Genomic DNA, 12,169 nt, shown 5'->3' with positions numbered 1-12,169 from the left:
CCCATTGGCTGTCTACTATGAATGCACATCCCCAGCCCCTGTCACTCCAAAACCAGACAGCCAATCCACAAACAGGCAGAGGCACACAGAGTGGTTAAACAAGAAAAGGCCAACTTTCATACATTTAATTTTAAAACCATCTCTACTAAAAGGTATGTTATTAAATTGTGAATTCAGAGAGACTAAACATTATTTTTATCTTGTCACAATAGGAAGTCAGACTTGTAAGATGTTACAACCGATCTCCCATTCTATCCTATCGGACAAATAGCCTTTCAATAGTAAAACATGAAATTGGCATTATTTCACTATGAGGACATGTCACATACACCTGTACATGTCCTGCTTTTTACATACATTGCACCCTGCCCATGAGGTTACCTTGGGCCTACCATAGGGATATCTTACATGTAAGAAAAGGGAAGGTTAGGGCCTGGCAGGTGGGTGCACTTGCCAGGTCGACATGGCAGTTTAAACTGCACACAGACACTGCAGGGGCATGTCTGAGATACCTTTTCAGGGCTGCTCATAAGGGTGGCACAATCAGTGCTGCAGGCCAGCTAATAGCATTTGATTTACAGGCCCTGGCACACACAGTGCACTTTACTAACGACTTGCCAGTAAAATCAAATATGCCAATCACGGAGATCCAATTGTAATAACAATTTACACAGGGAGCACTTGCATTTTTACACTGATCAGCAGTGGCAAAGTGCCCAAAGCATCTGAGCCAGGAAAAACCAAATCCAGCACAGCATCAAAAAATACAGGAGTTAGAGGCAAAAAGTCAGGGGAAACCACGCCACAGATGCCAAGTCTAATATGTTGAAATTACTGAGACGCGAGAGAAGTTTATTGAACATTGGTGCTCAGGAGTTATTAACACTGAAAGCCAAAGCCAGGCCCAAACCGGATTCCTGACTCTGGCTCAGCTCGAGATCCTCTGCATACCTCTATCCCAAAATGAGCTGAACTTTCATGTTGTTTCTCCCTTCTGCCTCCCATGCCTCTGCTTGCTGCCTTGCAGTGTTGTACTGCCCCCTTCCCTGTAGGGGGCAATTTAGAGGGCATTTCTAAAGGCACTATGAACGGCGCGTCCTTATATAAATGCTCTGATATTTGACGCTAGCCTCTGCTTTAGTTGTGAGCCCTTTCCCCCTCTGCAAAGAAAGATTTCCCTGTGAAGCTGAGAGGGTCAAGCACACGGATCAGCTGCAGAGAATGAAGGTTGTGCAGGTTACACATGTTTATGCAGCGCAGCCTTTAGGAGCCATGTACAGCATCCAGGGTACCAGCATCGCTGTAGGCTTTTGGAAAGACCTAGGGGCATATTATCAAGAAAGGCGATAAAATTATCGTCGCTTTAGCGGCAGGAAACTGTAGCTAAAGCGGCGATAATGGCCTTGATAATATGTCCTTGTGAATTCCCATAGCAGCCCAGGTTCTGGTGTTAACCTGGGCTGCTATGGGAATTCACAAGAGCATATTATCAAGGCCATTATCGCCGCTTTAGCTGCAGTTTCCTGCCGCTAAAGCGGCAATAATTTTATCACCTTTCTTGATAATATGCCCCCAAAAGCGTGCAGACGCAGGGTCAATCAGTAAAGGGCAGACGGGTGCTGTACCTTGCTCTTGCTTCAGGCCAATCACTGCAGTGCATGTAAATGACATGCAAGTGAATGCCTTCCTTTGCCAAAAGAGCTGTACTTCGCACCTGTGACCTCTGTGATAAAACTCAATGGACTGCTTTCTTTTTCAAATCTTTTTAAATTATGGCAATTTTGACCAGCTCCTAATAAAGGACTGTTTTTGTAAAGCAAAGAAAGATAATGTTAGTGGCATGAAATAAAGTGCTCTGTCTTTTCTTACTCTTCACATTGTGATTTTGTTCTAGAATTAATGGTTACATATCTAGGGGCAGATTTACAAGACCCTTGCGCCACCAGCACGTCACTTTTTGTGACGTACCGGTGGTGCAGGTGGCTCCTCCATATTTACAAGGAGAGGAAAAGCCACCCCGCGTGGCTTTTCCTCTTCTCGTAAATACGGTCCCTTCACATGCAGCACTTTGCGTTGAAGGGGCGTTCCATGGGTGTTGCTGTGGGTGTTCCCACGCAACACCCATGGAACAAGACAAACAGTGGCATAGCAAGGTCAGGTGGGACCCGGTGCGGAACATTTCTTGTCACCCCCGGCTTAACAAAGAGGCAAAAATATCTGTTTAAAACACATATTTTTGCCATTTTGCCAAGCCAAGGGTGACAATTGTCATCACTGAGGGGGTGACAAAATAGCAAAAATATGTGTTTAAAAATACATATTTTTGCCATTTTGTCAGACCCTTCAGTGATGACACTTGTAGCGGCTGGCACCAACCGCACCCCCCAACCTACGTCCCTGAAGACACATTTACAGATTTACGAGAAATCGTAAATCTGGAGATGTGTCTGAATGCTACGCCACCCTAGAGGTGCTGTAGCGAGGAGCAACGAGGAGAAATGTTTTCATTTCTCCTTGTTTTTCCCTCTTTCAATGTGTGCTGCATTCTACAGCACACATTAAAAGAGGAAAATGCCAGTAGTGATTGTTTTTGTGTGGGAAGGTGCACCTTCCTGCGCGAAAAACAATCTCCCCATGACGCAGGCATCCTGGCACCATGGTGCTAGGGTGCCTGCGCCAGCGCATGGCTGCAGTTTGTGCACCAGCGCAGGGGGAAGGACAGAGATGCAACATATTCTTCTAAATATGTCACACCCCTGTGCTTTGAAAGTGCTGCAGCGTGGTGCAGCCAAAGGGCTTGCAATACCACGCTGTGGCCACTTCCTTGCAGATCTGCCCCCTAGTGTTTAACATGAGATATGTATTTATTAAATATTGTGTGCTAATTTTGCTCATAATGGAAGTGAAGACAAATAATGGCCTTTGTTGTTAAATAGGAAATTAAAGAACACATCTATCAGCTAACTTGCACAATGTAGAAAAGAATCCTGGACTCAAATCCAAGCCTCCTCACTTGACTTAACTCTGTGATCTTAGTCAAATAATTTTTATTTCAAAGGATGTCATTTTCTTTGAGTGGCCAATCTGAAACCATCTTGGAGTAAATCAGCTCAGGATATGAACTATTCAAATAAACCCATTTATATATGGTGTTATAGGCAATAATTTAGCTATAAATATTGTTACTTTGGCAACATACAGATCACATGACAAACCTATTTGTTGAGTCATGGAAATGTCATTAGGGTATTGGGGTTTCGAATTTGAATTTGAATTTAAAAACATTTGTACAGCGCTCGCATACCCAGCGGTTTCATGGCGCTAGTGGTGATCAGTGGACGGCAGCAACTAGGAGATTAAGTCGGGTAGGCTTGTGTAAACAGGAAGGTTTTAAGGTTTTTCCGGAACAAAAGGTAGGAAGGTGAGGTGCGTAGAGTAACCGGGAGAGAATTCCAAAATGTTGGAGCCAGGACAGCGAATCTCGCTCCGCCCGCCCTTTGCTTTTTAAAGCGGGGGATGGTAAGGAGGGCCAAATGGGCCGAGCGAAGTTCTCTGCCTGGACAGTATGGCATAATGAGAGAGCAGATGAACTCGGGAGCAGTACCCGATCTGGCCTGATACGTGAGGCAGCCGAGTTTGAACAGGGCACGCTCTCTCACAGGGAGCCAGTGCAGTGTTTTGAGTAATGGAGTGACCCGATGATATCTGGGTAGGCCATGGATCAGGCGGGCCGCCTGGTTCTGCACCAGTTGTAGTCGATGGATCATGTATGCAGGGGCTCTATTATAGACTATGTTTCCATAGTCTATACGGGACAGTACCATGTCCAACATAATAATTTTTAAAGCTGAGGGGGAAAAGAAACGAGAAACTTTCCTAATTACTCTAAGGGAAAAGAAACATGAAGACACCACGTAACTGACTTGCGGGTGAACAGTGAGCTGGGGATTAAGAAGGATTCCCAAAGTTTTCACTTTGGACACGGGAAGTGGGGGGGCACCAAGGGAGGGGGGCCAGAAGGAAGGGGACCAAGGACTGCAGCCACCTCCGGTCAGGACCAGCTCGGTCTTGTCCGGATTAAGTTTGAGGTGGCTGCAGTTCATCCAATCTTGAATGAGCGTCATGGTTGTTTGGACGTTCAGGGCAGATGAAGGTGAATGAGACAGATTGAAGATTAACTGGAGGTCATCCGCGTAATTGAACACGGTGACCTCCAGTTGCTGTAACATACAAATGAGAGGAAAAATATAGAGGTTGAACAAAAGAGGGGAAAGTGATGAGCCCTGAGGGACCCCGCATTCTACCTTGCGAGAGGCCGCCGCAAAGCCAGCCAAACGGACTCCTTGAGTTCCCCCCGCAAGAAAGGACTCCAGCCAAGAAAAGGCTAAGCCTTCTATGCCCGCCGCCCTGACACGGTTAAGGAGGATGGTGTGGTCCACCGTGTCAAAAGCGGCGGATAGATCTAGGAGAACCAAGGCTTGCGGAAGGTTGATGTTGATGCCTTCACGCAGCTTGTCCATGACTGAAATGACCACTTTTTCTGTAGAATTCAGGGGACGGAAGCCAGCTTGGCAAGGGGAGAGGCAGTGATTTGCCTCAATGTGAGTGCTCAGAGTAGAGGTGATGTGAGTTTCAAGAACTTTTGCAAGGTAAGGGAGGAGTGAAATGGGGCGGTAATTGGAAGGGGAGGAAGGATCGGCGTCCAATTTTTTTAAGATTGGGATGACAACCGCCGATTTGTGTGAATGCATCTAAATATATATTTAGAAACAATTACTGGCAATAAATGTCCCTCAAAACGAAACACTGTTAAAGAAATAACATATTTAACTCTCAGGAGTATTATATTTTTACATGATGATTATTGCCTGGGATACCTGCTAAATCTTTTTTATGACTCAGCTCATGTTAAAGCTCTTAAAGTCTGTCCAGACCCTGGAACGATTGTGATTCGGATTACTCTGTGCATTTGTTGGTTCATCCACCTCTAGATTGGCTGGCTGCAACATGAAGAAAAATGTTGCGGCTGCCATATTAGGACTTGGAAGCTCGGTCCCAATGTCCTAACAAAACCCAAAACAACCATATAAGGAGACAGGGTAGCGTTACCCTGACCCACTGGCCCTTGGGGTGGTGGGTGGAGGCGAATCATAGAGGGACAGCAACTGGGTTCAAAGTGGAAAAAAAGGGTGGTGAGTTGCAGCAGACTCACTGTACTCTTGCAGTATTCAGCATGGCAGGAGTACTGTGAAATGACTTCAAGATTACTGTGAGACGGGGGGCAGCGAGTGTACCGGGTGTCCTTGTGTGAGCGAAAGAATTCGACAGATGCATGCTGGCGGAAACAGAGGTGTTTGTGGCCAGGGGGTGCCCCAAAAAATGGGACCGGAAATTGTCTAGTTGGAATAAATATACAGGCGATCCTGTGGTGTCTCCAACGGTGGAATTAGCAATGGGTAATCATATGGAAAGTGCAGAATCTATGTAATGTTTCTTGATGGTGGCTAACTGTCCAGGTCTGACACTTGTATGGGCTGTACTTATTGCTTTGTATGCACATGCTCTTTGTTTTCAATAAAAACATTTATTAAAAAAAAAAATTACTGTGAGACAAAAAAAGTTGGGTGGGTGTCTGTTGGTATTGCCCGGTCATCTGCAGGTGGCTGGGTACAGGGCCTCGCCAGAAGACAGGTCCTGCGTTCAACCCCATGCCATGCACGGCTGAAGGAGATGCATTACGAGGGTTGGTCACCCCATGGGGCTGGATGCCCCCCACCACACTGTGTACAGCCAAAGATCTAAGGCTGTGTGTGGGGAGGGTTTGGCACCAGCTGGGTCTGAGCCAACCCCCACCGTGCATAGCCAAAGGCCATGCACAGCAGGGGGTTTGGGATAGAAAGGTATAATAATAAAATCTTACTTCACGTCAATCAAATCCTAGAAATTCACTGAAAAAAGAAAAGGTTAAAGTGATGTTATATTTAGGTATAGTAATATTTTACTTGACATTAAATAAAGCCTTAGAAATGTACTGAAGAAAACCCCAAAATTATATTGATGTTACGGTTAGGTGGAATACCATTGTGCAAGTACAGAAATGACCATGATAGAGCAAATTAAGGGTAGCAAGTATTTCCTTTCAGTGAGAGGGATCAAATATGCTACCCAAAGCAACAACAGTGGGGAGGGGAAAGTGGGATTCATCACTATACCACATTTATGTTAGTCCCATTAATTAATTTAAGTGAAAAACAAAAAAAAACAAAAAAACACCCAGAGGAAGAAAAGAAGGGTGCATAGAAAAAATAGTTGATCGATCACATTAAAACCAAGATAGTCTCTCGGTAAAAAAAGAATGCACTTTTCAAAGTATAGAGTGCTAGATTTTCTGTTATCTGTACGCACAGCATCTGGTCATCAGCTGTCACCGTAAAAAAGTTATTTCATAGTTTTGCCTCCTACCATCTACCCCAAAGCTTGTTTACGGTAGTCATGTCTTCAGGGGTGGACCAGAATGTAGAAAGTAGAGATTGCTCCAGTTTGGTGACTAACCAACACACAGTGCCCACCTAGACCACTTCAGTGACTTACCATATCCCAAAGACCTGACAGGAGGCAATCCCTGTATAGGAGAAACAAAAAAGAACATCTTGGTTTTCCTCATCTATAATCGGAGAAGAGCCATCAGGACCATATCCAAGGTATATATTGATATACATTTGCATACAATTTGGAAAGAAAGTGTGTTTTACATTGTAGCATCTATCTGCATACACTTTCCGTTGGAAGCAGGAACACTGGTGCAGGGAGGGCAGTGTGTGTTCCCAAAAGCAGTCAGATCAGGTTCCTGTCTGGTTACTGACAGCTTTGCTAAGAGCCTGATATGGGCTGAAAACAACCTTGAGCTGTGTGGCCACTGTCAATTCAGGCGTAGATTTGTGCAAGAGCCTGGGAGGAGGTAGAACTGTGGAAGGGGAGCCCAGACTTACTACAGGGCAGAAGGCAGCGCAGGGGGGTCAAACAGGCAGAATGGCGTGTGGGAATGAAGTCCAAATTCCGTACCTTGTTCAAGGGGAAGCCTAAGCTCTTCACCTCTCCCTGAGATGTTCAAGACTTCATAGACACTGCAACCCAAATGGACATGATAACCAGAGGTGGTGGCAAAGGGAAGTGCAGATTTAATAATTGTTTTTGTTCATGTGCTTGACCTTATCACTTGTAGGTTAGATATGCTAGTTGATTGCTGTCATGTTGCTTTATCTGGGTTGCATGCTGGTTTATTTCACTCAGATAATGTTTATCAACCCTGCTAACTCATATTTACATTTGTAAAATAGGCATTTCACATTAATAAGTAATTGACCTCCAAATAACCATTCCCTTCATGCAGGGGGCAAATGCCCCATAGGCCGCCCACAATACTTCGATGTTCTTGTGTCTCCATTATACAGGTTGGGTTTTGTCAATCCCAGATTACACAAGATGGGCTGGAGCTCCACAGCCCCTAGGTTGTGCCAGCCATGGCCATTCTCTATCCAAGAGTAATAGGGTGAGGAAATGCATTTCGTTCATATTTCTGGGGTGGGTTTGGGGTTTTGTTGGTGATTATGTTTTAATTATTATTTTTGAGTTTGATTTCTTTTGCCTACCCCTCTGCTATCTCCCTCCTCCCTCCTGGCCCTTATGATTCCAATATTGGCAGGTCCATGGCACGACCCTCTGCAAATACAGGACTTGTGACAGACAGCTCATTGCTCAACCCTATTGCTCACTGTTCCCCACTTTCTTGAGGAGCTACACATCCTCCCAATGATTTATTCTCCATCTGCGCGGACACATTCGCCCTTGAATGGGATCCCCCCATGCCTTCCTCTTTGGCATCTTTGGGCCAATCTATAGAGGGATGGTAAGCCCGCCCTGACTCCGCAAACCCATATTTGGCAAACACTCCCACGCAGATTTACATTGACAAATACAACACACACATGTTTTCGGAAATATTTGCATGCCATCATACAACTGCTGTCCCCTGCAGAAGGGGTGGTACCTAGTATGAGGACTTCTGTCTCCTCGGCGTTGAGCTTCAGGCAGCTGTTGGTCATCCAGACTGCAACATGTTTCATTCCTTTCTGGAAGTTGAGTTTAGCAGTGATGGGGTCTTTGGTGAGGGAGAGGATGAGGTGGGTGTCATCGGCATAGGATAGGATGTTGAGGCTGTGTTGTCGAACGATGGCTGCGAGGGGGGCCATGTAGATGTTGAAGAGGGTGGGGCTCAGGGATGAATCCTGTGGGACTCCGCAGGTGATTTTTGTGGGGTCAGAGAATAAGGGTGGGAGTCTGATCCTTTGGCTTCTTCCGGTGAGAAATGATTGGATCCAGTCCAGGGCTATTCCTTGTAAGCCTGCGTTGCGTAGTCTGGCAATTAGTGTGCAGTGGGAGACGGTGTTGAAAGCCGCTGATAGGTCGAGTAGGATGAGGGGTGCAGAGTGGCCTTGGTCCAGGAGGGTGTGGATGTGGTCTGTGGCGGCGAGTAGGGCGGTCTCTGTGCTGTGGTTGCTTCGGAATCCGGATTGGGATGGGTCGAGGACGGCATTCTCTTCAATGAATCGTGTCAGTTTCCTGGTATTTGCCTTGGTAAACCTTTATGTTCCAAGCAATAACTCGATAGAGTTTTGGAAGGAGCTAAACATACAGGTAGCAGAACTTCCTGAAAATCTGATCTTGCTGTGGGTGGGGACTTCAACCTCTTGATGAACAGGATTCTGGATAGAATCTTGGCTCACAAATCTCTGGGTAGTAAATCACACACACAAATTAAACTATGCTGCAAAACCATAATTTGATTGATATTTGGAGGCTATGCAATCCAACAGGCAGCAACTACTAATTTTACTCCTAACCCCATCACACCTTCTTCAGAATGGATTTCAATTTTATCAATTTCTGCTGGCCCACAAGCCCAAAATAGAACTGATACTGATCTCCAATCACACTTGTATAGCCTTGGATATCATTTTGAATGAGCTTCCTCCTCCTCCCAAACAATGGTGCCTTAACAACGATCTTTTGGAGGATTATGTCACTAAAAAAAACATAGCCACATCCATTTCTCATTTAACAATTTTAAACATGAGAATGCCCCAGAGGCATGAAATGGGATGCATTGAAAGCAACTCCTAGAGGCACATTAATAAAACTCGCAGCCACGAGGTATAGATCACTGAATAATAAACTGGCGGACATAGATTCAGAAATAAAACAATTATCCAAATCTATTAGCCATTGCGCAGGCTCCTCAGATCTGTAGAAATTACGCAGTTTACAATACGCATACAGCAAAATTATAAGCATGAGGGCTCAGAAATGAGTGGAGTTCTCCTATGCCAATAATGTGATGAACAGAAACCAAGCAGAGAAAATTTTTGCAAATTACCTGAAATATACCAAACACAAATCCACTGTTTCTGCTATCAGAAACTCATCCAGTAATCTAGCTACCTCTCCTCAGAACATTCCGAATAGGAGTGGGCAAAACTCAAGGAGCAGAATTCCGCAGAGTGCCCAAAAAACTTAGCAGGATTCTGTGGAACTCCGTGAGTGGGCAGAAGTGCTCATCCACCCAGTCGTGCTGGTTTTTTGTTATGTTATGTTATGTTATTGTATGTTTTGTATAGCGCTCAGATACTCCGAGGAGTGTCCCGGCGCTTCAAACCCGATGAGGAGCAGGGCAGGCAGCGGATGACCGGTTCTACTGAACGAAAAGCCAGGACTTCAGGTCTTTCCTATAAGCTAGCAGGGTGACAGTCTTTCTCAGAGTGACCGGCAAGGAATTCCACAATTGTGCCGCCAGGCGTCTAAAAGAACGGCCTCCGATACGGACTGGCCGAATACCAGGAACGGCGGCCAAGGCCATCGAAGCTGACCTAAGTGATCTAGATGGCTGGTAGAAGACCAGCCGCTTACTGATATACTTCGCGCCAGTTCCGTGGAGAGCTTTAAATGCCAGCGTGAGCGTCTTGAAAATGATACGTTTCCGAATAGGAAGCCAGTGGAGAGTTTTCAGAAGATCTTTAGCACTGGCTCTCCGGTGAAGGCCAAAAATGGCGCGCGCGGCCGAATTTTGGACTATTTGAAGACGTGATAGGAGATACTCAGGAAGTCCGAGATATAACGCGTTAGCATAGTCCAGGCGTGAACCTATTAGTGCCTGCACAGTGATTTTTCTATGGCCAGGGGAGAGCAACGGAAGAAATTTCCTGAGCATCTTAAGAATGCCAAAGCATTTACCAACTAGGCCAAGAATCTGGGGCTTCAAAGTGAGGCAGTTGTCAATCATTACTCCTAGATTCTTGGCTGTGGCAGAAGCGGCGGAAGGAGGAGACATGGCCGCAGGCCACCAAGCCTTCCACCTAGGGTCCGAAAGGCAGCCAAAAAAGAGCACCTCTGATTTGTCTGAGTTGCACTTGAGGCTGTTTAGCTGGAACCATTTGAACACGTCCTCAAGGCAACCTTTAATACTCTCTCCATCAAAATCAGCGCCCTTCATGCAAGAGAAGAGGAGCTGGGTGTCATCCGCATACGAAACGATCTGGGCACCGTATGACTCTGCCAGTGTCGCCAAGGGGGCCAAAAAGATGTTAAAGAGAGTGGGGCTCAAAATTGAGCCCTGAGGAACTCCTACCTCTAATGGCGGCACTACGGCAGAGTAAGGAGGTGCCCAGACCGTTTGACGGGGGTCCGCTAGACAGGACTCGAACCAGCTGAACACCGTCCCCCACAGACCAATCTCACTGAGTCTTGAAAGGAGACCGCAGTGGGGGACGGTGTCAAAGGCCGCCGAGAGATCCAGCATTACCAACATCGCCTTTCCCCCCGAATCCAGAACCTCCTTAATTGCCTCCGTAACTTCCAATAGAGCAGTCTCCGTGCTCATATTAGTACGGAAGCCGGACTGGGTGTTATGCAGGTATAATGTGTGAGTTTGTGCTGCTAAATCAGCGGGCACGGCACCACACGGTTCTCATAGGTGCAGCCAGTTTGATATACCTGCTTTCCTGTTCTGTGCATGTGCGCAACCTGATTTTTTAATCTAAATTAAATCTTTGCAAACCTCCACTATCCCATTCACCCACCCCTCATTTACCTTTATTTTATTAGTGTGTGTATCTGTGTTTGTGTATTTTATGTTTTTGTCTTTTTTTTCTTTTCCTGTGACTTTTTTGTTCTTTTTTTGTTTTATCTTTGCTTCCTTAGTTCCTGCATACCTTGCAGTCGCCAGCGCTACCAAGGGGTGCAGCCCAGTGCAATTATTTCAATGGTGGAGGTGGCTGCACTTGTTTTTTTTATGTGCAGTGCCACCTCCCCTCCATGCTGGCAGCAGATCTGGTAGCAGGTACGCCCTGCTGGAGCATCAGCTACTTTTGAGCAGGGTGCACTGGTGTGGCCTTCGGAACATTGATGTTTTGTACACCCAACAGCAGTTGACACACTGCTGAGGGACATATTGGACTGGAAGCTAGACCTGCTCAGCCCGCTGGGTGTTGAGGTTGCGTGGCTCAGTGAGTAATTATTTATTTGTTGTGTTGTACAATGCTAATATATTTTAGTGGGTGATAGGATGCATGGGTGGGTGAAAGGATGGATGAAAGATTATAGTGGTGAAATGATGCCTGGGTGGGTGGATAGGTGAAAGGAAGCTTGGGTGGGTTAAAGCATCAATGAAAATGTGGACGGGTGAAAGGGTGTATCGGTGGGTAAATGGATGGATGGGTGAAAGCACAGTTGAAAGGGTGGATAGGTGATTGGATGGATGGATGGATGGATGGATGGATATGGGAATGGACGGATGGATAAATAAATATATGATGGATGGACTAGAATTTTAAAAGACTGGATAAGAGAATGTAAAGCTTAAATGGCGGGTATCAAAGGGTGAATAGAACAATGAAAGAATGAATGGATAATTGCTTGGATGAAGAAACAAGGGAGCTCTTCTGGAGAGGGGCATGCTCACCTACTTTCCTTGTTTGGTTTTATTAAAGCTTTGGTTCAAAGTGAGGGGCATTTGAATTTTGTGTCTATTCCTTTACCTCACTGTATTTGTTAAGCAAGGCAGAGAACATCATTCATCACCTCCCTGCCCATGGCATTTCACCACCAATGACCTAAC

Source organism: Lissotriton vulgaris, chromosome 8 (genome assembly GCF_964263255.1).
Source record: "Lissotriton vulgaris chromosome 8, aLisVul1.2, whole genome shotgun sequence".
NCBI lineage: Eukaryota > Metazoa > Chordata > Amphibia > Caudata > Salamandridae > Lissotriton > Lissotriton vulgaris.
Note: the sequence above shows the minus strand (reverse complement) of the source record.